A 27,005-nucleotide genomic window follows, 5' to 3' on the forward strand; every position below is an offset into this window, starting at 1 on the left:
GAAGTCCAATCCTTCATAGGACTTGCAAATTTTTATTGGAGATTTATAGATCACTTTTTTTACTTGATATCCCCCATAACTCGACTTTTACGGAAAGGGTTTCCTTTTGAATGGTCGAAAGAAGCAGAACAAGCCTTCTGTAAGTTGAAATAACGATTCACTACTACTCCTGTCATCAAACATGAAGACAATACACAACCTTACTATGTGGAAGCCGATGCCTCCCAGTATGCGGTAGGGGGAGTTCTTTCACAGAGAGACAAGAACACTGGACGCTCATCACCATTTCATGAGCCAGCCAGCACGCGACAGTTAAGAGTATCTACTTCCGTTTTCCCTGTCCTTCAACCAAGTTCTCTCCTTCCCCATATGCTCCCCTTCTCATCCCCTTTTACTCTCATTTGGCTAATTCTCACCCAGTATTCCCCAATGAACCTGGAATGAGTGATTGGATGCGAGTGTCGATGCTTAAAGTCCCATTTGCTATTCAACACAGAATCCTTTCATTAGGCAGCTCAGAGACATCAACCACTGCCTACTATTTCTTCCAAGATGTTTCTGTAATGTTCCTATGGGTAAGTGAACTATGTACAACTGAACTTGACATGCATTAATGTTCTATGTTACGTTGTTTGTCTATAAACTTTAGTAAGATTAGTTTATATTTTATTGCAGCATATCCGGTTTTCTTACCACAGCGTTTCCTGTGTCAACATCTGGGGAAGAGTGGTGGTCACTCTATGATTTATTCCCCATACTTTTAGTGAACAGTTACTTGGGAGTGAATTACTAAATATTCCTCCAGGTGATGTTGTCTAGAAGTTTTGGGAACAGCATCTTTGCTCCCGTGAAACCACACTTGGATCAGGCTGGGTTTCAGCCGTCAACCCGACAGCTGCACAGTTATCACAGCCTTTGCAAATCTGTCCAGTGGTGTAACATCCACCGTTATGTGGAAATGACAATTCACATCTCAAACACATTTTCTTTTTCTGTGAATACATCGATTTTTGTCCCTCAGCTTTAGGCTTTCGCCTACTTTTCACATTTATGACTGACTCACTCTGGGCACCTCCGGCCTCCATGTAAACCATGTCGATTACCATGCTCCTCAGCTCGGCCAGCTGTGAGGACTTGCTCCAAACTCAGAGTTTCCTTCGGCCTTCGTACTTGAAAGTAATCTGACAGATATCATTCTATAACCCTCAGGCAGGTAACTTTCTCATCATTGAATTCATTGAATTTTCATTGCTTTATGAGGAGATCCAGTCTCTCAAGAAATTCATTGATGGTTTCACTTACTGTCTGGAATTCTTGACTGAAGATGTATCGTTCGTAATCTACATTTGGCACTGGATTGAACTTTACATTCAAGGCTGCTCTGGTTTGATTGTACTTCACGTTGTCATCATGTGGTATCTTTTATGGTTTGCTTTACACCTTCACCAGCTTTTTCATATACTTGATAATATTTTTGCCATCTGTCTCATCTATTAAATCCTCAAAATTATCTATCCAGGCAATCCATCTATTGCCAATATTGTGTTTTTGGCAGTATCAAATGATGATGGCGGTTTTAAGAAAGCAGCAGCAGTATAACCATTGGTGGACATCAGTGGTCTCTCTAATGCTTCTTGGTGAACTTGCTCACGCAAACCATCTCTAGAGCTTTGCAACGTGCTTGGTCAAACTTAACAGTTATAGGAACTTTGACCATGCCCATGCTCTCCATTGGGGCTCTTTATCTTGATGGGAGTTGATCTGAGCCTCCACACTGCAGCTTTGATGGAGGGCTGCTTCCTTTATGGACAGCTTTGCAAGCTCAACCTCGGTCTGACCTCTAGGGCCACTTCACAGCAGGCCATGGTATGATGACTCTTAAGTTGTTTCGGTCAGTAGACCAATCTTTTTCGTATTCAAATGACTTTATAAGAGGATAACGTTATGATATTCGGATGATCTCTGCTTCAGAGCACATTATATTACAGCTCAAATTGCACTAGATTATCACCATACACCACCTTTCAAAACCTGGTTGCATCCGCCTTTAGCGTAATAACTCTGTATGGCATGGATCATTAATTTGTGTAGCAGCGCAGTACCTCTGTTTGTGGATTTTTCGTTTGATTCTTGGCCACTGATGTGTCGATTATTCTTTCTTTATTCTTCAAAGCTTTGCAAAGGCTGGTTGTACGTGTGAGGAAGGATCGATGTCCAGACTGAACCGGGTTAGAGATGGTTTTATTCTACAATAACTTCTTCTTTTAACAGAGGCCAGTATTAACAGTCAATGTTAATGCTTCTTATCCTGGAGTTGCTCGATGCGTCGCTCCTCCCTCCTTGGATTGCTGAACACTGTCTCTTCGATGCGTCTCACCGGCACATAGAGAAAAGGGAGAACAGTGTCACTGCCTCAGTACTTCGGTGTAATGGGGAAGGGAGTGAGGGAACACCCGCGAAGTGCTTTACAGAACCGGAAGGTGTTCTCGTGCAGGGGACGCAGGTAACCGGGGGAACAAAAATAGGTAGAAGAAACCTAACGTTTGCTCTTCTTACTCCCTCCAACCCACCCCGCAACCTGGTTCCGTAGCTTCGTAAGCCACGTTCCTCCAGGAACGCTGCTTGGCGATGCAAGGAAACATTGGCCTACTGGCGTATCCGACGTCCTCGGTTCTTCTCCTACGAGCGGCTGCTTCTCAGCTACAGCATCCAGGATTCCTTCTTCAGCGTTCTCCTCGTCTCCACTCCTGCTCCTTCCCCGGTGATCACACACCTGGATACGGGATTCGCCAGGGTTTATTGGTCCTTGCGTGATGATGTCTAGGCTGTGGGTGGCGTCTGTTGAGTCTGGCTTCCAGTTAAAGGAGCCCTGACCCAGGAAAAAGGTGTCCGCTACCTGCGTGGTTTCGGGCGTGGGAGCCCAGTCGTTCTGTTTCTCGGGCCAGCAGTCCTGCTGTGGGGAAAGAAGAGGACTGTTGAGCGGGGGTACGGTCCACCAGGAGTCAGTTGATTCATGACCCTCTCGGTCTAGAGGGGAATCGTGACACTGGTGTTGCACTGTGACTCCAGAAGTGCCAGTGTTGATTCTGCACTTCAATTGCAGCACATTTGGCATGCACGGCAAACTCCCTGGGAGAGCACAGTCGATCTGCGGGTTATTTATCCTCTAATCATCGCAAGTTGTAGTGTCGTACCTAGCTCTGGCACTCGCCAATGATTATGCCTCACACAGAGATAGCTATACACGTCTTCATTTACCAGTGTGTAAGCAAGAACTCAACGTTCTAAACCTGCATTCATTTATTATCCTTCAACGCCTACATCACAGGTCCACAGAGTTCATCAGGAACCAAAAGAGTTCCATCATTCTTTATTTATATAACACTACAGTGGGGTGCTACAAATCCCCAGGTGAGTAGAGCTTTCAGAACAAGGCGACTTGTCTCAAGGAAACCAATGAAATCGATTAGGTTCCTGGGTAATGCTAGCTTGATGGAGCCAGCTTCAACAGAATGGGTTTCCAGGTTCACAGGGTGGGCCGCATGTTTAATAATGACTGGGATTAGGAAGCGGGACATGAGGTTAATATGCATTGTTCCTTGACACTTTACTGATATTGCATCAACTTATATTGCATGGTTTCTTTTTGCACAACAAAAATAGAACAAAAAATCCCTGGTGCCGTTTTTCTAACTCAGAAGGAGCAGTGAATCAAACTTCCTTATTTGCTGTTTACAAAGAAAATGTTGAACGGTTCCCAATCAACAAGTTGTTATTTCTGTTTTTTTTAGCAAAGTGGAAAAAGCACCGGGCAGCCTCAAAGGGCAGGAAGGTGTTATAGAAAGTACCCCTTTCCAGTAGGAAATCCCCTCAGCTTATTGGTAAATTAATAACAACCAAGGAGGTGTTTGTTAAGTTATCAGAAGGACATGGGGAGAAAAAGTTGCTTGGATGATTTAGCCAGGGCCACTGGAATTTTGTGGCAAGGGAGCACCCTATTATGATGCAGGGTTGACTAAATTATATGGAAAAAAAGACAACTTATGAGGCATAATGCAACAAATGTTTTGATAGTATTAATTCATTATTTTGTAATTTTTATACTTGGTAATATTGTCTGGACAAAGATTTCACCTCATTAGTACCAGTTTCACAACCAAATTCAGAAATAAGCAACTGAAAGATGAGCAGTTAATCTTTGTGAAGGGCCTTCCCCTGCTCACACTGTCAAGGTCCACTCACCTGAAATTCCAGGTTCAGCAAGAGCGAAGAGAGTCCTTCCAATCTCCTCGAGGGTAACCCTCAACACTCGGATTACGGAGAGCGAGTGCCGGCAAATAACCTTCAATGGAAAGAGGGTTTGGGTTTGGAGAAAGAAAAAAGGTGGTTGTTCTTGAGTATTTTAACCTCTGGCTTTTGTTCAGTTCTTGGGGTTTTCTGGATACTCCCTCTACTTTCGAATTTCTCACACTCAACCTGGCATCTCGGTTTTTTCCCTTCTCTTGGTTATTCACTGAGCAAGGCTTGAAGAGCAATAAACAACAGCCAGATATTCACAGATGGCATCCTGCTAGGGTGTCTGGCTGTTTATGCGCAATCCTGTGATTTCATCTGCAATGCCTTTAGGGGCTGTAATTGCAATGCATTAAAATGATCAACCAAGGTGATGAGTACTGTCATTCTAAAGTGTGCGTAAACATGGATTCTTGCTGCTGCGCTTAGGTGAAGACCCCAGACTGCTAGCCCTTAAGATATAGAGGTGCATACTTTATGGTCAGTAGGAGATGCTCAGTCAGAGTCATGTGTCACCAAGACAGGTTTACCCCTTTTTAATGCTTGTTGAGGTAATCTGTTGGGTCGCCACTGGGATGGTGCCAGTGCGCAGGGCCTTCGCCCCAGGTTATGTTCAACTATCTGCATTGGGGGCAAGTTGATGTGCATACATGGGAGTGGTGGTACTAGACCTCACCCCCCTTTTGCGGGAGGGGTGGAGATGTTATGCAATGTCACAAAGTAATTCCAACAGCTTATGTATATTTGTAAATTGGTGCATAGTATTGAGTAGTGTGTGTGTTTAATAAATGTACTCTTACTTTTATAAAGCAAAGTACAGACTGGACAATCAATTATTGAGTGTTATTTTTGTGCACCTGCAAATGGCGATTACTAGCCCACACCACCTCCCTTGAGTAAGCCTCAGACTGCTCTGCAACGCTACCCTCTGAGAGTCAGGCGCTACGATTGGGTGTTTGGTTCCCAGTGAAGGACAAATGTAGTCATGTTATTTGTGCAGGCCTCACAGATGCTGCCTCGTTTTCCAACAGACGCCAAATCTTGCAGGACCTCGAGATTTCACCAGATCTTGAGTCTCGTATGGGAATGTGTAAAAGGTGAGGAACTGTATTTTAAGAGCAAAGGAGCCCCCTTTTATATAAGGTCTGGGACAAGGAGAAAAAAACAATGTATAATGCGAAGCTATCCCACCTGACCTGTATTTCTTCACTATGGAGCCTAAATAGGCTCCCAAATCTGGCCTCAATGTAAGAAATCGACACGATTACACCTTTTCTTCCTTGTATCATTTAAATTTTCCTTTTTTCTTTCTTTTATCTGTTATTTCTTTATATATTTTCCTAAAAATGTGAATACAATATATACATTGCTATACAGTCATATGTGCATTATTATACAGTGTATTACAATAGACAATATACAATACAATTTCATTTAATGCACATAAACCTTATCAGTTTTTGAGACACAAGGACTTTTTTCCTTATATGTATATTGTTTCATGAACAACATGTACTGTAAACTATCCCCAACATGGGCTGAACCCAGTCACTACTCATTACTCAGATACACACACATTCCTTCCCATACTTATGCCATTCATGCTTACTCCACCATTGTTTTACAATCACCTTCTAAAAGGCAACTGGGAAGTGTCTTTTTAGGTCGAGCATTCGAGACCTCTTGTATATACTTATATGTGTATGTACTCTGTGGGTGCTGGAGATCAGCCCTAGGATTTGTCTGCTTCCGCTTAGGGACTTTTTTTTCTGTTCAACTGCCTCTATTTAAATGTCTTGATAGAAAACGACCACTAGAGGTCAGTACAATACCAGAATTGCTTTCAACTTAGGAACTTTTCTTTCTCTGGCAATTGCCTCTATTTAACTTTATTGATAGAAAACGACCAGCAGAGGTCAGTAAAAAACTAGAATCACTTTAGCATTCTCTAGATTACAGTCCATAGAAATTGTCTTCCACGAGCACCCGTAGACAATAATATTTTTTTCAAATCATCCAGGCTAATGTGCTGCATAGCTAAATACATATGAGATTCTAAAGGCGAGACCGATTGCATTGCAAATGCTTGTTTACTCGATCGTTGTTGTGTTGTAGGTTGGAGTTAGAGTTCGGTCTATGATCATGTCGGTGGACAAGAAGTCTAGATTCCACCTCCTGCACTGGCAGGCCCATCAGGGGGATATATAGAAATAATGTAATATGTTTTTAAAGCCAGATTAGTCATATCAGCGTAATGCCTTGTAAACCAAAACCCAATATTGTTTCTGTACCATAAAAAAGAAACCTTCACCACTTTTGAGGAGAAAAGAAGATGTATTAAAAGGATAAATGAAAGGGAACTAGGTGAATTCAAGCAAAGTGATAGTCTACTGTGATTCACTTTATATCCCACATGGTGTAAAAAAGTGTAAGAGGATGTACATCATGCCATCCTGTGGCCTCAGGCTTTGCCCCGTGTATCCGTGTGCAGCCAATTTATTTTTGTGTTCTCAGGTGAGGAATTGGACATGGAGGAAGCCTGTTACAAGGGTGGAGGAGGGAAGACCCAAAGGATCCCTTGGAGGACCACCGTGTGGCATTTCTTGGATACAGTATGTGTTGGGTAGTTCAGTGTGTCCTTTCTCACAGGACTATTCTGGGAAGGGGAGAAACAGGATCAAGGGGTAACCCTCAACACTCGGGGTCACAGGGTAATGTAATGGCAGAGCAATGGTAGCGAATAGCGGCAGGAGCTAAGAAGGGATGGACCTAAACTTGCACAGGAAGGGCAGGTTTTGACAAGCGAGAAACGTCACACCATTTTTTGTAACTTTTGATCATTTAATATAGAAATAATTCTTTTTTATTAAACTGCAGATTATGCAGCAGATGATTGATTATGTGACAAATGCAGCAAATCCATAATTTTGCAAAAAATGCCATGGCGTCGGAATCGCATAATTCTTGTGGGCCTAGATTTAGCTATCTTGCTTACAGATTGACAGCTGAGGAGCTGTGAAGTGAAGCGAGGATGTGGTGTAAAGGCCAGAACTGCTGACAGGGGAATTGGGGAACCAGGTTCGAATATCAGGGTTGGCTGAACAATATGTGATTCTGGACTAATCGCTTACGCTTTCCCCTGCTTACAACAATGAGTGTGTCACTGTGTAATGTAACTGGTGAGCACTGAAAGCGCTCTAATACCATTGGCTGGTGTTAGCACTATGGCAAGATGGAGGACGTAACAAGAGCTCCAATACCATTGGATCATGCAAAAAATAAAACAAAGCAGCAGCAACGAGGTGCGGTAGTGGGGGGATGGGTCATGCAGGAAAGGTGGAGGCATTGGGGAGACAGGGCAAGCAACAACGAGAAATAAAAACCTTATTTGAAGAAGGATCAGTGACAAAAAAGAATCTGTCATTGTGTAATGTAACTGGTGTGTAATGTAACTGGTGAGCACTTAAAAGCGCTCCAATACCATTGGCTTGTGTTTGTACTATGGCAAGACGGATGACAGAGTGAGCGCTCCAATACCATCGGATCGTGCAAAGTAAAAGAAACAAGTGCCATTCATGTTTTAAGAAATGCATTTGTTTATGTACATGGGCATGCATTTTAGTGGTATGTGTACAAGGGAGACGGCTTGAAAACACATGTACTCCTATGGAGTGCTAGAAAACAAAGAAAAAAAAATAGCTCCGTAAACCAGGAGCAGAGTAAGGAGACATGTACTTGGTCCATGCTCTATGGGAGCTCCAAACACAAGAAGAGGGCATAACGCTCTCATGCCATGACGAATGGCATCAAAGAAAATGAGAGCAACGCTGAAGTTTACAAATGGTAGAAGATGGGCGGCCTGTAAGCCCATGGACGGAACACAACATGTCTCTTCGAGACATCGCACGCACTGTGTAGCTGAGACCTAAAAATAAAGGCAGAGCAGACAGAAGTTAAAGGGTTGCTGCAACCAGCAAATGGCAAAGATGTGGCTGGATGTATCTCTTTGAGAGCAAGGTGAGCATGTGTAATCAGAGATCGGTGTGTAAAGAAAAGCTAGTTGTCAAGGGACTGCTGGTGATAAGCAAGGGCAGAGGGAATTAGCTCACAGTGGCTAAAGGCTCAAGCGAGAACAAGAGAAGGCTGGCATCTGTGCAGGTTTCTTTCCACAGATCTGAGCACAAGATGGAGGAATAGGTGTGTAGTAATTTAAAGAGGTGGTTGCCTAACTGGAATGTGTGTGCCCAGCAGGGGCCATCTGTGCATTATGTTCTTCCTATCATTCTACCAGCACTTCTGGTTATTTGATAGATAGATAAAAGACAGATACATAAAAGGATAGATAAAAGATAGATCAAAGCTAGATCAAAGATAGATAGCTAGATAGATAAAAGATAGCTAGCTAGATAGACGATAGATAAAAGATAGATAATTGATGGATGGATGGATAGATAGATAGATAGATAGATAGATGGATGGATGGATAGATAGATGGATAGATGGATAGATAGATAGATAGATAGATAGATAGATAGATAGATAGATAGATAGATAGATAGATAGATAGAACATAGATAGATAGATAGATAGAACATAGATAGATAGAACATAGATAGCTAGATAGAACATAGATAGCTAGATAGATAAAAGATAGTTAGAAGTTAGATCAGTTTTTTTGTTATGCTACGTTATATGCATATAAAGCTGTGATTGTCGAATTCAATGTAAAATATGCTTCCACAAGGCCTCCCTCCGAAATAATGGCTAAGTATATATGTCTGGTATTGCCTGACATAAAACAAATGTTTGCAGCAACGGGGCTCCTGCTTCTTGAATTTCTGATAATGCGCTTATTTTACATAGGGTATGAACACCACATAACCAACCAAGAGGCCCCAATCAACATGCAAGGAATCAAGATGTACACAGATAAAACGTAATCCTGGGGATTTCAAAGGGCCCGGCAATCCCCCGGTGCGCCATAGGGGTGGGGGCCCGTTTTGGACCCCTGAGGGCCGTTTTTGTGACAGGGCCGTTTTTGCAGCATAGCTGCAAAATCGGCCTTGTAACAAAATCGGCCGAAAACCGGAACTGGCAAAGAGCTCTACCGCACCCCCAACCCACAGGGGGGAGGGGGGGGGGGGACTGCCGAGCACTTTGCCAGGGCCGGTTTTAGTTCTCAGGGCGGCCCTGGGGTTTCTCCATCAAGCTCCGGCCTTTTGTAGGTGCTGCTGCGTCTTCGAAGCGCGCGCCCACGGGTGCAAAGGGTCACAGTTTAGGCGCAGGCAGAGATTGAGCGCTGTCAGCGCTTACAATATTTATTTCAGTGTTGTATGTGGTGTTGCGGTCTAGTCCGCGGCTCGCACGATGTGCGACGTCACCGGACTTCCGGCGGCGGCCATCTTGGATTCGGCACTAGCGCGCCGATTCGAAAGGGGATCGGAGCTCCGTACCGGCGCTCCTGCTGATGATTATATCTTGTAATAAATACCCCTCAACTCCACCACCACGACTCCTGTTTTCTGTGGGGGACATCACCTGGTGTAAGGGGCACAACATTACAATGGCGACGAGGAGGTGAAACGGCCCTGCGCTGCCTCCAGGGTGAGTGCCACGTGGTGGGCACGCTGTATACACCCACGGTCATCAACCCAAACCGGCAGGAGCGCGGCAGTGTCACGGAGAACGGCAGAGGGCGTGCATCAGGACAGAAGGGTCCCATCCGAGCCTGGTTCAGGACAGCAGCAGCCCGGCGGTAAGGAACAGCGCCAGGGACAGTGCACGTGGCCAGGCAACTCCACGCACCGTGGCGGGGGTCACAGGAAGACACGCGGGAAGCGGAAAATCCGACCGAGACGACGACCCAGGCGAAGGGAGCTCCGACGGCACCGTAGCATCGAGAAGTTCGAGCCCAAGGACGCGGCGGACGGAGGCGGGGAGTAAGACGAGTGCCACATCGACCGGGTTGCCGAACCCAGTACCCTTCCTAACGAAGGCGGGGGTCCCGGAGATGCCGTGGGAGGACTGGAAGCGGTATTTCTTGAATTACCTGTTCGCTTTAGAGGAGGAAGGCGGCGCAGTGTTCTCGAGCACACGCAGGAAGAGGATACTCTTACACCATTTGGGCCCAGCAGGTCAGAGAGTGTACGACGATCTGGTGAAGGTAGTGCGGCCCACGGACGACGACGATGTGTTTCAGCACGCGATCGACGATATGGATACCCACTACCGCCCGACCGTGTGTGTAGCTGTCGACAGGTACAACTTCTACCACAGAGCGCAACATAAAGGGGAAACGATCGACCAGTATGTGGCGGCGTTACAGAAGCTGGCCCTAACGTGCAAATTTGGGACCTTCCAGGAAGAGTTGATCAGGGACCAAATAGTAATGCATGCGGTGAACACGTCCATCCAAGACAAGCTGTGGGCCAATGGCGACGAACCCCTCAAGACAGTGGTGGCCATGGTAAAGAAAGCCGAATTGTCCAAGAGGTGTGCAGAGGTGGCGAATAAAGACCGTCTCCCAGAACAAGCGGTGTGCAGGATAGAGGAACGGAAGAACCGCGAGGGACAAGCGGCGGCGGAACAACACAGCACGCGACCATACAGGAAGTCCACGACCAAGGGCGCGAAACAGCAAGTACAGGGACAAGGGAGCACCAACACGTGCTACAGATGCGGCAGCAATAGACACGCCGCCAACGACAAAGGGTGCCCAGCGTTCCGGGCCAAATGCACGTACTGTGGCCTGATGGGCCATTACGAAAGGGTATGCCGAAGGAAAGCGCCGAGGCAGCAAGTGAAGTACGTGGCACAGGAAACGGGCAAGGAGGAAGAAGCAGAAAGCCAGGAAGACGAAGAAGAGATCCTGATGATAGAGGATCAGATATTAGGGATTGACGGGGCAGTCGACAAGAAACCCAGATGCGACATGAACATCGGAGGAGTGGGAGTCACAATGGTCGCAGACTCTGGTTCCCCCTACACGATCATAAGAAGGAAGATATGGGAGGAGGACTTCGAACCGGTTACAACACACCAACTGCGTCCCACAGACATCCATCCCGTGACATTCACCGGGGAACCCATACCGATGGTCGGGTATTGCCCTCTAACCTTCGAGTTCAAGGGTAGAACGTGCGAAGGGAAACTATACGTGGCAGAAAAAGGGCCATCAGTACTAGGATGGAGGGACCAAGGGAAGCTTGGGATAAAATTGAACCCGGGAGGTCGTGTTCAAGTGCTCATGATGGAGGAAGACACTGGAGTGGGAGCAAGGCAGTGGAAGGAGGAGTTTCCCGAAGTCTTCAGGGATGATATAGGGAAGTTAACCAAATTCACGCACCGAATAAACCTGAAGGAAGGAGCCCGACCGGTGTCACACAAAGTGCGGAACATTCCGTTCCGCACCAGAGAGGCAGTACAAGAGGAACTGCGGATGCTGGAGGACAACGGGATCATCGAAGCCATCGACAATGCGGAATGGTTGGCCCCCTTAGTAGTAGCACAGAAACCGAACGGGAAGGTGAGGTTGTGTGTGGACCTCAGGGAGCTCAACAAAAACATCGTGGTGGACAAGTTCCCTCTTCCCCGCATCAACGAGATGCTGGCCAAGACCAAGGGCGCCAAGTGGTTTTCCACGGTAGACTTAACGTCCGCATACCACCAGATCGCGCTCCACAAATCATGCAACCATCTCACATCGTTCATAACGCCGTTTGGGTGCAAAAATTCTTACGGATGCCGTTTGGGCTGGCCTCTGCTGCAGCAGTGTTCCAAAAATTGATGTACCGCCTGTTCAACAAGATGGAGGGAATCCAGTACTTCCAGGACGACATCTTAGTGATGGGAGCCTCCAGGGAAGAACATGACCGGAAGCTGGCGGACGTACTGGCAGTACTCAAGCATAATGGTCTCACAGCCCAGTGGGACAAATGCAGGTTCGGAATGGAGAGTGTCACGTACCTGGGGCATGAAATTGGCCAGGACGGCATAAAACCCAAGGCGTCAAACGTGGCGGCTATCAGGAACGCACCCACACCATCGAACAAGGAGGAGGTACGGACGTTCTTAGGGATGGCTGAATTCTACAGCAAGTTCATATCCCACTTCGCGTCAAAGACACACCACCTGAGGTCGATCTTGAAGGACAAGACGGCGTTTGCATGGAAGGAAGAACAACAGCAGGAATTCGAGAGGATGAAGGAGGAAATATGCGGTGCGGTGCCCATTCAAGGATTCGACCCAACCGCTCCCACGATCCTGACCACAGACGCGAGCGACCAAGGCCTAGGCGCAGTACTAACTCAACAGTCAGCACAAGGAGCGGCAGCCACGATCAGCTTCGCATCCCGCACGTTGGCGGACAATGAACGCAAATTCAGCGTGATTGAAAAAGAGATGCTGGCCGTGGTGTGGGCGGTAGAGAGGTTCCGACAGTTCCTGTGGGGAGGCAGATTCCTGTTGCGAACAGATCACAAACCGCTGGTAAAAGTCCTCACGTCCAACGGCCATGAGCACGCAACACCGAGGATCGCAAAAATAACGCTACGACTCCTCGACTACGTGTACGACGTGGAGTACATACCAGGCACCAGGAACAGAGTAGCAGACTACCTAAGCAGAGCAGCAGCGAAGGAATCGGCAGAGACACAAGGCACAGAAAAGTGGGCAGAGTATGCGGTGGCATTCATGGGCGATCACGAGAAAGCCATCAGCAGGCAAGAGTGGGAAGAAGAGTATGAGGCTGATGAGAAGGTGAAGGCCGTCAAAACGTACGTGACGCAAGGGTGGCCGGAGAAGAGGCTACTCGGAGAGGAACTCAAACAGTACTGGGAAATCAGAGAAGAACTGTCGTTGGGAGACGACCCAGGTTTCCTGTTCCGGGGCAACAAGGTAGTTCCTCCGATGGCGTTGAGACCTAGAGTGGTGGCCTTGGCCCACGAAGGGCATTTGGGAATCGTGAAAACGAAGGGCAGAGTGAAGGAGGACTACTGGTGGCCAGGGTTGGACCTCGCGGTGGAACGACACGTCAGGGCGTGCGAACAGTGCAGCAATGCAGACAAGACACAAAGGATGCTGCGTCCACCACTGGGACGTTTTGAGTGTCCGGAAAATCCGTGGGAAGAAATCTCAATAGACGTCCTAGGCCCCATACAGGACGCCAGTGGCAACCAGAAGTACCTCACCGTAGTCGTGGACCGGTACTCGAAGTGGCCAGAAATCCATGTAGATGAGAACGCGGAGACAGACACCATCTTAGGATTCCTTACGGACATATTCATCAGGGAAGGAATCCTCAAGGGAATCCTAAGCGACAACGGCCCGCAGTTCACGTCGACCAAATGGGAGGCCTTCATGGACAGAAATGGGATAACGGTCAGACGCACCCCCGTCTATCACCCCGCGGGGAATGGAGCAGTGGAGAGATTCAATAGAGTAATCATGGGGTCGGTGCAAGCGGCAATCGGACAAGGGGCAAGCTGGGAGAAGGAACTGAAGCGCTTGCTATGGGCTTACAGGATAACTCCCTCTTCCACAGGCTACAGCCCGTTCCGAATACTGAGAGGAAGAGAACCGTTCACCCGAGACAACGTGGCATGGAAGAGGCTCACCGTGCAGAGCCATTGGTCACCGGCGGTGGTGCGCAAGAACTGGGAGAAGGCGCAAGCCGTGTACACTAACTACTATGACCAAAAGCACAACACTAAGGAAGTCGCACTGGAAAAAGGAGAGTGGGTTAGGGTGAAGCTCCCAACACCCAGGAGAAAGGGGGACAGCAAGTTCACGCCCCCATTCCAAGTTGTGGAACCCTACTCCTCATCGGCCTTACTGAGCGACGGGAAGATATGGGCCCAAGATCGTATGGCAAGATGTACCAGGGCCGAGGAGACAGAGCACAGAACGGAACTGAACAACATGGACAAAACCAGGTCCACACCAGCGACAAAGGGAGATAGGAGAAGACTGGAAGAAGAAGCGGGAGGCTTTCCTCAAGACGCCTGGAGTCCGAGAGTAGGGGGAGTAGAGACACCAGGACTTAGAGACCAAGAGACAGTGACAGAGACAGAGTTGGGTGGTCCTGAACTCGATGAAGCGAGTGGAGCAGCATCCCCGAGTGGGGGGGGGCACCACTCCAACCGCGAGCACAGGAGGTAGGAGAACACGCTGCGGGAGGAGAGAAATGCTGCCACGAAGATTCGAAGAGTTCAGCCTGGACCACAAGTAAGACTGTGCACGTGCATGGGGGAACATGGAACGTTGTGTTTATAAAGGATGGAGATGTGGTGTTGCGGTCTAGTCCGCGGCTCGCACGATGTGCGACGTCACCGGACTTCCGGCGGCGGCCATCTTGGATTCGGCACTAGCACGCCGATTCGAAAGGGGATCGGAGCTCCGTACCGGCGCTCCTGCTGATGATTATATCTTGTAATAAATACCCCTCAACTCCACCACCACGACTCCTGTATTCTGTGGGGGACATCACCTGGTGTAAGGGGCACAACATTACATTGTACATGGGATCTTACAGAAAACAATGCTTTTGCCTGGTCAGGTATGTTTTTCCGTTTTCACATAACAATAGGAAATGACCCAAGCTGAAAATGTTGTTGATTGATATATAGTGATCAAAGCGAAAAGGCTACAAGGACAATGACACGTGAACCTCCCGATTGCTGTTCAACTATGAAGACAGCACTTGCCTGTTTGGAATGGATTCAAACTAATATGTTTCATGTGTGTGTGTGTTTTTTTTTTAGATTTGAAAACAGATTTTTCCTTTGGGGAAAAAAGTGCAGCATGAAGAACAGCAGAAAGGAAAGGCATGTGATGACCCCTGTAAAGAACAATGCGGTCATATAACAGCTTGTCACCCTTCACCCGCCTCTCCGCGCTCAAGCATGCACCTCCCCCCACCACCAGCAATCTTCGAGGCACTTTAGAAATGTTAACCAGCATTCTGCCCCTTGTGTGCGTGCTCAGTGAAGGCGCCCCTTCTGGAAAAAAGTCAGTGCCTGTCCTGCAGTTTAAACCTGTACGTAGTGCATGTCTCCCCCTTAAGCCCCTCCATTGTATACCTGCACTGAGCGGCTGGATTGCAACACCACGTCCTACGTTCATATAAGGATGCTAAAATGCTACAAGATAATAGTCCTCTTTTGAGAACAGCGACCACAGGCAAAAACAAAACACGAGTGCAAAGTGGGAAAAGACTTGGCCATAGAAAAGAATTACCTAAAGAAAATAACACTTTGCATTTCAGTAGTCAGTGACACTAGTGATCTGAAGCTCATGGTGCAAAGCTTTGCTTCTCATGTGTCACAATGCCTCAAGCACAACAGAAACGATTTCCTCAGAGTCTGAGAGAGCCCGAAGGTGTCTAATAGAAATATGGCTGCTTGTCCACTGCGTACGGGTCACTGAAAGGTATATACTGGGTGTGCCTTCTGTACTGTGAGACACGCCACAAAATGCAATGATGTTGCTTTCTTTTCCTACATATTTTCCTTGCGACACCCACAACCCCCACCTTTCCTAAAATAAGTTATCCGGCCCACCTAGATAAAACCGCAGTAGGGAGAAGGTCACCGCTGGCAACTGGCCCATGTGGTGAGTCAGCCTGGCTTCTTAGCCAACAAATTACTGCATTATGGGACCTGTAGTTTCACTTTTAACACTTCAAATATGAGTAAAAAAACACTCCGGGTGCAAAGCGCTTTTAAGCTAAAGATCCAAGAATTGAGGATGCTTGGATGATATCGGCATGTACTAAACAAGCCCTTTAAAGTTACTTTTACAACTCAGATCTTCCAACATACTTCTTGCAAAAGAATGGAAAAGCAGTGTCCTTGTGATCCATCCTATAACCTGATGGTTGCAGGAACGTCACACATGCGTCGCTGTGCGCTTTGGGGGAGATTGGTGTTATCGGTAGCAAAGCGAAAACAATTATAACATTTTCAGCAATCTGGTTGGTATGATCCATGCTCGGTGAATGCAACCACAGCTAGCTGCTGCTGGGGTAGCACAACCCAAATAACAGCACAGAAGATGAGGAATGAGAAACAGGTTCTGGAGAAAACATGTTTTTCCTTTACCTTGCAGATTCTGGACTCAAATGTCGCTTATCTGGCCAATCAGCTCCTCCTGCTGGAAGCAGTACCATTCTTGCCCAGGCATGGGGCTATCCAGGGCGAAATTATAAATCTACAAACACACACCAAACGGTTCAGAGAGAGTATGGCTCCGGATGGGTCCTATTCCTGTGTCGGAGAAGATCTGGAGGAGGACAACCAGTGCACGCAGGAGCAGCGCTCGGCCATCACCCTGGGCTGGACAGGAGTGAGTAAGGAGTGCAACAGTGGGGCAATGATGGGGGGGAAAGAGCAGAGGACAGATGCAATAACCAGGAGCAGGGAGAGTGCATGGGGTGGAGGGGCAGAGTGACTTGCTGGCTAAAGCAACGGAAAGGAAGTACCTGGTCAGGAGAGACGGGTTGGCAGCTCCCTGTCAGGACAGCGTGGCTTTACATGAAGAGATCGAAATAGCTGTGGGAGTCTCAATGAGAGAGGGGTCATGAAGATGGGAGGGAATTACAAGCAATACCGGGACAGTAAGTAAACATGCACCCTCGGGCAAACATTATCTGACATTAATCTCTATCTTTGAATGCACAGCAAATGTTACCAGATAACAATATTTACAGCCCTGTTTACGGCAGAGCTCGGTAAACCACGAGCACTTGTCTCAAATGCTCTAGATTAAAGAAAAAAGTAGTTCCTAACTAGATGTTAAAATTGTGACTAGTGTATTTATATAGTACTTAGTTTCTTCTCTCGGGGTGGGCTAAACACAGCAAGAGGCTTGGCAAATGCATGCCATGGACAAAAAAGGAAAAAGACTAGGATAGTGACAATGGAGCCAGAAAATAGGGAACATATGGGCAGGCTAAAGCCCTCAGAGCATATACAACATGTCGAAGAGACAGTGCAAGCTCTGTCTTGCCGAGACCTAAAAATGAGTGCTCTACCTATAAGCACCGGCTCAAATTCAGCACTGTACCTGGGTACAAATAAACTTTGAGCTTAATATCGGGTGTGTATTTGCTCTGTGATAAATCAATGAAGAATAATGCACATGAACATTTTCTAATTTTGTGAATGGTGTTAATGGTGAAACGCAAAAGACACACAATTGATGGACGTAATGCAGAACAAATCAAAACATTCACCCCAGTCAAGAGATCTGGCTTAAATCCATCATTTATTTGCTCACCATGCCACCCCAGTTTAGTTAATGGTGAAATGGTCAGAAGATGGCGGTCTCGTCTACAGACCCTTCTAATGTTTAATTTACATCTCATTTTCACATTTTCAATTTGAATTATCACAACATTAACATTGATGTTTCTACTGTTGAAGTATTGAATAAAGCTATGTGCTGTGAAGCATTGGCGATGTTTGTTTTCAATATTGTGTGGCATGTTTGGATGCACTAATCAAAAACTTACAAAGAGGCTCCCAAACACTGGTCAAGAGGCACGCTGCGTCAAGCACGGGATTCTAGTTCACACAGTTTAGGCCACCCCCCCCAATAACATAGGTCATGCCTCATGTAGAGATTCCTAGTTACACTTCTTTGGGGCATGCCTGTTTTATGGACCTCCCCACCCCCACGCATGGTTGTAATTGCCCTCACAAACCTCTGTTTTGAGCAGTTTTCAATCTCATCTCCTAATGAGCTCAATTGCAAAGCCTAGTGTCCGAGTTTACACATTACAATTCCAGAATGAGGCCTATAAAGGTTCTAAAGTGTATTAGGAAATCAGTGGCATAACGCAGAATGATGGGGCACCCCTTCAGAATGTGATGAGGCTCCTCTGAGTCACATATCTCAGAGATATTCATTGGCCTTGGGCTGAATGGGGCACCCTTGAAGGCTGGAGGCCCTTTGAAGGGTTGAGGGCCTCCCTGAACAGCACTGCAGGTGCCTTTGTCACGCCCCTGTAGGAAATACGACAGCAAAGTACCACAAGTAAAAAGCGGACGACAACCCATTGTAAAAATCAGAACTGAAAGGACAGGCTCAAATCAACACCTGATATTAATATAACTTCTGCTGTAAATTATATGAGACGTATATGTGACATTTTACATGACTAGCCAAACGTATGTCAACTTTTGGTTAAAATGTGGAGCAACAATATTATCGCCATCTGCTGCACCGCACATTTTACAGCAATTCATAGCATTTACCGATGTGTTAAAATCTGACTACTGAGGCACTGACTGCAGCAGAGGTATCTCCGGTGGGATCAGCGCAGGCCCTGCAGAAAGGCTCATCATCCTGCTTCGTAAAACAGCTAAGTGGACTCAACCCCTGCTGTAGAGATCTGTTCACCTCAGGCCAATTAAACGAGCAACGTTAATTGGCTATGATTGAATATTAATAATGTGCAGGAAGTAAAAGAACATTTACTTGGTCTGTTTAGTTTGTAAGCAAAATACTAACTGTTAGACCTGGCTTTTTCAACGGGTTTACCCCCAGACATTTTGCTTTTTGGCCTCCTGTTTTTGACCCTGTTTTTGTTGGTTTTAAAACTCTGGGTACTTCACCACTGCTATTCACTGCTAAAGTGCATATGCTCTCCAGGTAAATTATGTTTATGGATTGGTGTTTCCAAGATTGGCATATTTGATTACTGGTAAGCCCCTAGTAAAGTGCACTGAGTGTGCCAGGGCCTAAAAATCAAATGCTTCTAGTGGGCATGCAGCACTGATTGTGCCACCCACACAAGCAGCCTTTCAAAGGGTTCTCAGACCTGCCACTGCTGTGTCTCCCTGCAGGTTTTACTGCTGTGCCGACTTGGCAAGTGCACCCACTTGCCAGGCCCTAACCTTCCCTTTTATTACATGTAAGTCACCCCTAAGGTAGGGCCAAGGTACCCCTGTGGGCAGGGTGCAATGTATATGAAAGGTAGGACATGTACTGGTGTGTGTGACATGTCCTGATAGTGAAATACAGTGCATTTTGTTTTTCACTATTAAAAGGCTATCTGTCCCATAGGATAGAATGGGAGATAGTTTGTAACATCTTACAAGTATAACTTCCCATTCGGACAAAATGGAGAATTGGAGTTTAGTATACCTGAACTCAGAATGTAAAAATGCCGTTCGCAGGCTGGGACTTTGCTGGTTTTAAATTTCTACTTCTTTTTACTATCGAGGAGCTGGCCGGATAGTGGGGCGAAAGGGACAGGTGCGCTCACCACGGAAGGCTGACATCATGCAGGGACTGCGAGGACCAGGGTGCCTTGGACAAAAATCATCGAACGCACCTGGTCCTCTTCCCGGACACACCTCCTTCTGCCTCCAATTGCTTTAAAACGCCTCACGGCCCCCGCTTCGCGGGAGCCGTTCGCAGGCTGGGACTTTGCTGGTTTTAAATTTCTACATCTTTTTACTATCGAGGAGCTGGCCGGATAGTGGGGCGAAACGGACAGGTGCGCTCACCACGGAAGGCTGACATCGTGCAGGGACTGCGAGGACCAGGGTGCCTTGGACAAAAATCATCGAACGCACCTGGTCCTCTTCCCGGACACACCTCCTTCTGCCTCCAATTGCTTTAAAACGCCTCACGGCCCCCGCTTCGCGGGAGCCGTTCGCAGGCTGGGACTTTGCTGGTTTTAAATTTCTACATCTTTTTACTATCGAGGAGCTGGCCGGATAGTGGGGCGAAACGGATAGGTGCGCTCACCACGGAAGGCTGACATCGTGCAGGGACTGCGAGGACCAGGGTGCCTTGGACAAAAATCATCGAACGCACCTGGTCCTCTTCCCGGACACACCTCCTTCCGCTACTTAACTGTTCCCAGTTCACGCGTGAGCGGGACGCGTGCGGGGCGAGGTCCGGGGCGAAGCCCGGGCAAAGGGCGGGCCCGTTTAAGCCCGTTCAAGCACGCTCAAGACCGGACCGGGCCCCCTCTCTTGATTGTCGTGCCTGTGAGGAGAAATTATGGCCACACGGTCGAGAACACAGCCATCAACCTCAATAATTGCAGGTACATTGGACAATTTTCTTATTAGGGCAAACTCGGTGGTTAATAATGAATTGGTAATGTTGGAACAACGACTCTCGGAAGGCATTGAAAGTGCCAGGAGATCTTCTCTCGGCCTACTAGCAGCTGTAAGAACCCCGGAGAGATTGGATAACTCTCATACTGCCCTAATGAACAGCATTGATCAAACAATTGATTCGGTACTATATGATTTAAGATCTAGTTCAACTGTGGCACCGGATGTTCCTACGGACCAGGGGAAGGAAATACTTCCAACTGTAGCTCATGGTCCACGGGAGGGGGCGATACCCAAAAGGAAAAGTGTGAGGAAGTTGAAGGGTGGTAAAAAGCCTAGGCTAGATACTGACGCCTCATCTATTGAGTTATCAGGTATTATTGAAAACCAGACTCTAGCACCCACAATAATAAGTTGTAATCAAACTCCTCAACTCCCCCCACCCCTCAACAGAGTTGTTGGATCAGAGCGAGACAGTGAATTGCTTGTTAGCTCACTAGTTAATGCGCTAAAAGTTTTAATTCAGCCCCTTTTGGCTAGATTTGATTCCATCAATGACACGCTTATAGAAATAAAAAAAGCTACTGGAACTATTACTAACTGTTTGTTAAACAAAGGAAGTTCTATCCCCAAAATGAATAATGATGCCCAAAAACAATTACCTGAGTCCTTGTCCCTTAGGGGGGAAAGTTCAGGAGCTCCACCCAAAAAAGCAGGAGGGGGGGTGGTTACTGACCAACAGGCCTTGGCTCAATCTATGAATCCCCAACAGACTTCTGTCGCTCCCCCCTACCCCATCCAGAATTGTGTATCTGCTCAATCTAGGCCTGTGGACACTGCTGAAGAATCGAATGCCTATAGTGGTATAATTGGAAATAACACCAGTGCACAGGGTAAGCTGGGTAGGAAGGATGTGATTAACTTACCCCCCGAGGCGGCCCCTTATGTACTTGTGCTGGCTGGAATTCCTAAGTATACCAACTCTGATGTAGAAACCTATGACTCTCTTAAAAACAAAGTCACAAGTTGGTTAAATACCCATAGGCCACTTCCGCATTTTGTAACCACGGCTGTTTTGATGGTTAGGAGGATTAATTGGTTGGGAAATTCACCTAAACGTTACAAGGGCGATTGTGTCCTGGTGAACTTCAGAGACCCCAATATAGTAGCATACATCCTCAATTGGAGGGGAAAACACCGAGAGACCTGTATTCAACCTTTACCACTCTCCTATTTCTACCCCCCCTTAAATAACAATGCATATGCTGAGAATGCAGAGGGATGGACTAGGGTGGGCTCACTCTCTTCTGCTCCTCGCAATTGTGATAATTCCTGGCCATATTATCCTACTGCTTATACTGTTCCATGCCACAATAGGTTTAGTCTACTCGAAGAGGTGGACTGACTGCAGGTTGGATCTACCTCTTCTGTAGATGAAAGTGATTCCGTATTTGTGCAGACTGAGGAGATTGCACTAATCGATATTACCAACAATGATCTCCGCTGTACCTCAGTTAACGCTGGTATATCTCCCGACCACCCACGTCCTAGTTTATCACTAAAGATCCTTTCCTGGAATATAGCGGGTCTTAACAATAAACTTGATTCCCCCGAATGGGGCCTTTTTATAGATCAACATGACATATGTTGTTTCCAGGAAACATGGGCTAGGATTAATTATCATCGAGTAGGATTTGCCTCTTTTTTTATCCCGGCAATTTGGGGAGGCAGAGGCCGACCGTCTGGTGGCCTCATCATTTGGGTGGCAACTCATTTGGGTTGTACCGTTACCCCTATTAGTACTGGATCTGATGATGTTCAAGCCATAATAGTGAAATGGCACAGCAGGGTACAGATGGCCCTGGTTAATATCTACTCCAGACCGACTAGTATTTCTACAGAATCAAAAGCTGTGGAGGTTTTATCAACGGTACTGGCAGAGTTACCTGAGGGTATTCCTCTTGTGGTGGGTGGGGACTTCAACTCCCACTTTGAACCCTTAGAGGGTTTATTAGATTCTATAAACCAAGAAGAGGATGATTCCTGGGACATCCCACAAGTAGCTGGTCCCATAGTAAGATCATGGACCCCATTGGCACTTCAAATTACCTCTCTATCGCTGGCCCATTCCATCAGAGCGTGTAACGGACGCTCCAAATCCGATAATCCCCCGAAGTCGACCTTCAATGTATCGGGCAGAGAAGCCCATCTCGATTACATCTTTGTTAAGTGCAAGGAATGGAATCGAGTTTTGGACTTTCTGGTGTTTCCAAGGAGGGAAAGTGATCACAACCCTTTAATTTTGGATTATGCTCTGTCCGGTTTGGGTCCTATTGAACCCTTGACGACTCCAGACAGAACTGAGAATCTTGCCCTCTCCAATAATAGACGGAGGGTGAAATGGTCGAAATTGGTCAGCAATCCGGAGGACATCTCCAAAATTTATGGGAAGGTTAGCTTAGCTCTGGAACAAATTGCTGACCATATTGAGTCTCAATTAGTTTTGGATTTTAATAGTGAGATTGCTGTACATAATGATGCACTCTATGCAAGTCTAGGAGATATCTTGAATCCTGTAGTTCCCCTAAAGAAACACCAACCCAGGAAACATGCATGGTATAATCGAGCTTGTAGACTCGCAAAAACTGATCTAATGACAGCATTAAAGGAAAATGCTGAGCGAGATCTAATCAAATACAAAAGGCGTGTGTATTGTTATTTGATTCACCACGCCAAACTTGAGTGGGCCAGTCAGAACTGGGCCGATCTAACATCTGCTTTGGCGGAACGAGACTCCTTTAGATTTTGGAAAATTGTCACCACCGGTTCCACTGATATGGTCTCTGCTATTAGCCCGAATATTGCCCCGCAAGTCTGGGAAGATCATTTTACACTTTTGTACAACAACCCAGCCCCCAGCCCAACTCCTCTTTTATCTGAATCACCACTGATTGATGATTTCACTTTTAATCCAATTACTTTTACTATATCTGAAGTCCTGAATGCTATCGCCGCACTCCCAGCAGGGAAGGCTCCAGGCCTTGACAAGGTCCCTGGCGACCTTTATAAACATGAACCAGAAGTCTGGGCTCCTTATCTTTTAATTATATATAATGGGATCGCAAGGGGTATGAAGATTCCTTCTACTTGGCTGGGCGCGGAGGTGGTCCCTATCTACAAGAAGGGATCGCCTCTCCTCCCAGTCAATTACCGGCCTATCAGCCTTATTGACGTAGCCCAAAAACTGTTTGCCAGACTAATTATCAATCGTATACTGGACTGGATTGACGAGGAGGAGATCCTAAGCCATTATCAGGCTGGCTTTAGGAAATCTGTATCTACCATTGATCAGATTTTCAGGTTTAACATGCTCTACTGGAAAACTGTCATGGTTGAAGGTGGATCCCTATACACAGTTTTTGTAGATCTCCGATCAGCCTTTGACTTGGTCCCACGTACCAAGCTATGGGCTGTTCTTCGTGAATTAGGAATTCCACCTTCCCTTCTGGACATCATAATCCGATTACACACTGAAAACTATGCTAGGGTTAGATGTGGGAGAGTGGGAAAATTATCAGCTAGTTTCCCTGTCAACAGAGGTGTTCGCCAGGGCTGCGTCCTGGCTCCCACTCTTTTCTGCCTATACGTAAATGGAGTTATCTCCTACCTAAACAAGGTTTCAAACAGAGACGCCCCAAAGCTGGCTGGAGTGGGGATTTCGGCAATCATGTTTGCAGATGACACCTTGCTACTTGCCAAATCCCCTATGGGTATCCAGCGGGTATTGGATGGGTTTGTTTCCTTTTGCCAGGACAGGGGCTTGGAAATCAATACTTCAAAAACAAAATTCATGATTCTGAATCCCCCAAAAAAGTCCCGGCCAAACCCAACCATTGACGGAATTGGTTTGGAGAGAGTCCGTGTGTTTGAGTATTTAGGAGTGACAATAAATGAAAACTTCACATGGACTCAACACCAAACCAAATCACGATTAAAATTAACACAGAAAACTGGGGCGATTGCTAAACTCTGGAAAAACTCCTACATAAAACCAATTGGCCCACCTTTAGAAATTTATAAGGTACAGGCCAGAGCGGCAGTAATCTATGGGGCGGAACTATGGGGCAATAATTGCCTGCAATCATTTACGGTCGTGGAAAATAACTTTCTACGACAATTATCATCTTTACCGGCTAGTACCCCACTTCTTCCCCTTAGGCTGGACCTAGGAATTAGATCGATTAAGGAGGAATTAGCCTTAAAGCCTCTAACCTTTTGGCGACGTTTATGGGCAACCGCGGAACTCAATACCTATAGACAAGAACTTTCAGATTTACTGAAGTACCAAATTATACAAAACCTTCCTTGGTTAAGGTATATCAAGACAGAGTGTGATAGGTTGGGTTGCCCCTCCCTATGGAGTTCTCCAGAAACTGCATCCAAGGCCATATCACGTAAAGCCCTGGTAACATTGTTTTATGAAAGAAATTGCTCGGTCTGGCTGACCTCTGACAACTTGGGCTCCATGACAAGATCATTCATTTTAATGAAAGATTATTATAGGTTGGAGATGGTCTTGGATGATATTTACCCCACAACCTTAAGAAAAATGTATCTACAATGGAGATATAATTCCCTTCCCATCCGCGCTCTTACGAATAGATGGCGCCCTTCAACTGATCTTAATTGTCCCTCTTGCACCACCCACCCTGAAAATGACCTCCATGTAATTTTCTTTTGTCCTTTATACATAGAATCCAGGAAAAAATGGATTATCCCTCTATGCAAAAGATGGGGTTTTAGAAAACACATGGAGGCATATCGATTATTGAAAACGGATCTATCGCCTCTAACCGTTTTTGCAGTTAGTAAATTTTTAGATGCAATGTGGAAAATAAGGAGAAAGCATTGTAAATATGATACTATCTAGTTCCACACTTCTCTGTTAGATCGAATGATGCAAATTATGTCTGTTAACGTGATTAGTGGCTTTTCCAATCATAACTGTATGATGGATATACTCTCTTTTTTCTTTTTTCTTGATTGTAAAAACTATGAAATTTTATGTCCAATTGTGTTATAATTGTGGAATTTATGTTTTTCTGTGTTATCTTTTATGACTAATTGTAGTCGAAATAAAGATTAAAGAAAGAAAGAAAGTAAAAATGCATCTTTTGGTAAAGATGATTTTTATGTTGTTTGTTTGAAAATACCATTTTTAGAAAGTTGGTATTTTCTTACATAGCCACCCTGTGTGCCTCTGCTGGGTTGTGGATTAACTGTCTGGCTTTGGAGTGACAGGGGCTGGGGATGTGCATTCACTGTAGACAGCGACTGGGGGAGGGATCGAGGTGTGACCTGCCTTTCCTGGATGAGTCAGGACTGGGATGAATAGACCTCTGCTGCATTCAGAGTAGTGGGAGGAGTTTGACGAGCACCTGAATAGGCCTGGTCTGCATTTAGAGTGGTGGGAGGAGATATCCCTTGCACCTGAATGGGCCTGGTCTGCTTTGGATAATGCTGCCTCCACCTCCTGCTGGGAAGCTGGACCAGAGAGGATAGAACTGGTTTAGGCTAAGCACAGACACTCTATGCCCAAAAGAACAAAGATAAACTGAGTATAAATATTGGGGCCCAGACGCCAGAACGTTCGATTTCTGCTGAACTAAGGAACCTGCCAGGAAGAAGAGCTGGAAAAGCTGTCAGGAGGAACTGCCACTTTGCTGCGTGCTCCACTGTGTTGGCCTGCTGCTTGCTTCTTCTAGCTTGGGCAGGGAAATGACTGGATTGTACTTTCATCATCCTCCTGTTAGATTTTTCTCCAAGGGCTTGAAGTAGAGCTTGCCTCCTGTTGGAAGTCTCAGGGAGATAAAATACTTCAGAGAACTCTTTTGGACCAAGAAGACTGCCAAGAAGAAGAGCTGGAGAAGCTGTGAGGAGGAACTGCCACTTTGCTGTGTTGACCTGCAGTGGCAGCTTCTGTCTTGGGCAGTGAAAGGACTGGACTGATCTTTCTGCAACTTCTTTGTGTGAGTTTCTCCAAGGGCTTGAGGTAGGGCTTGCCCCCTGTTCGAGAAGTCTCAGGAACAGCAAAGACTTAAGCTTAATCTGTTCTCAGCACTGGGAACTGTGTGTTTTGTGCTGCAACAGAAGAAAAAGCAACCCAACTCCGTCAAAGACGCTACTTCCGGCTCTGTGTCCTGAAGGCACTGCAGAGGGCACTGCCGCACTTCGTACCCTAACCCTGGTCTCACCGATGACGACGCTCGCTGCCGTCACCGAGTTGCTGCTTGCACCGTGATCTGTGGGCACCGCACTTTGCAGTGCCTCGCTTCCCGGGTATCCCCGACGATGCCATTCCACGCTGACATCGCTGCCACTGTTTGCACCGTGGTTCAAGGACACCGCTTGTAAGTTACATGACGCACCGTCATCATCCCGCACCATAGCCTTGGCCTACCGATGCCGGTGCCATCGACTCCAGTTCATCAGCCGACGACAGCGCTTCAGCAACAACGCCGCTGCTGCTTCCACGGTGACCTGCCAGCACCGCGACGAGCACCGCATCACTTCGCAACGCAGCCCTGGTCTCACCAACGCTGCTGGACAACCGTCATCGAGCCGCTACCTGCACCGCGA

General features: G+C 46.7%; 1 long non-coding RNA gene across 1 annotated transcript in view; it reads left to right on the forward strand.

The window, feature by feature from the left end:
* Positions 1 to 27,005, forward strand: part of LOC146776178 (uncharacterized) — a 194,995-nt gene that overhangs the window by 56,996 nt on the left and 110,994 nt on the right. The window lies entirely within an intron of this gene.

This window comes from Triturus cristatus, chromosome 12 (assembly GCF_964204655.1).
Source record: "Triturus cristatus chromosome 12, aTriCri1.1, whole genome shotgun sequence".
NCBI classification, from domain to species: domain Eukaryota; kingdom Metazoa; phylum Chordata; class Amphibia; order Caudata; family Salamandridae; genus Triturus; species Triturus cristatus.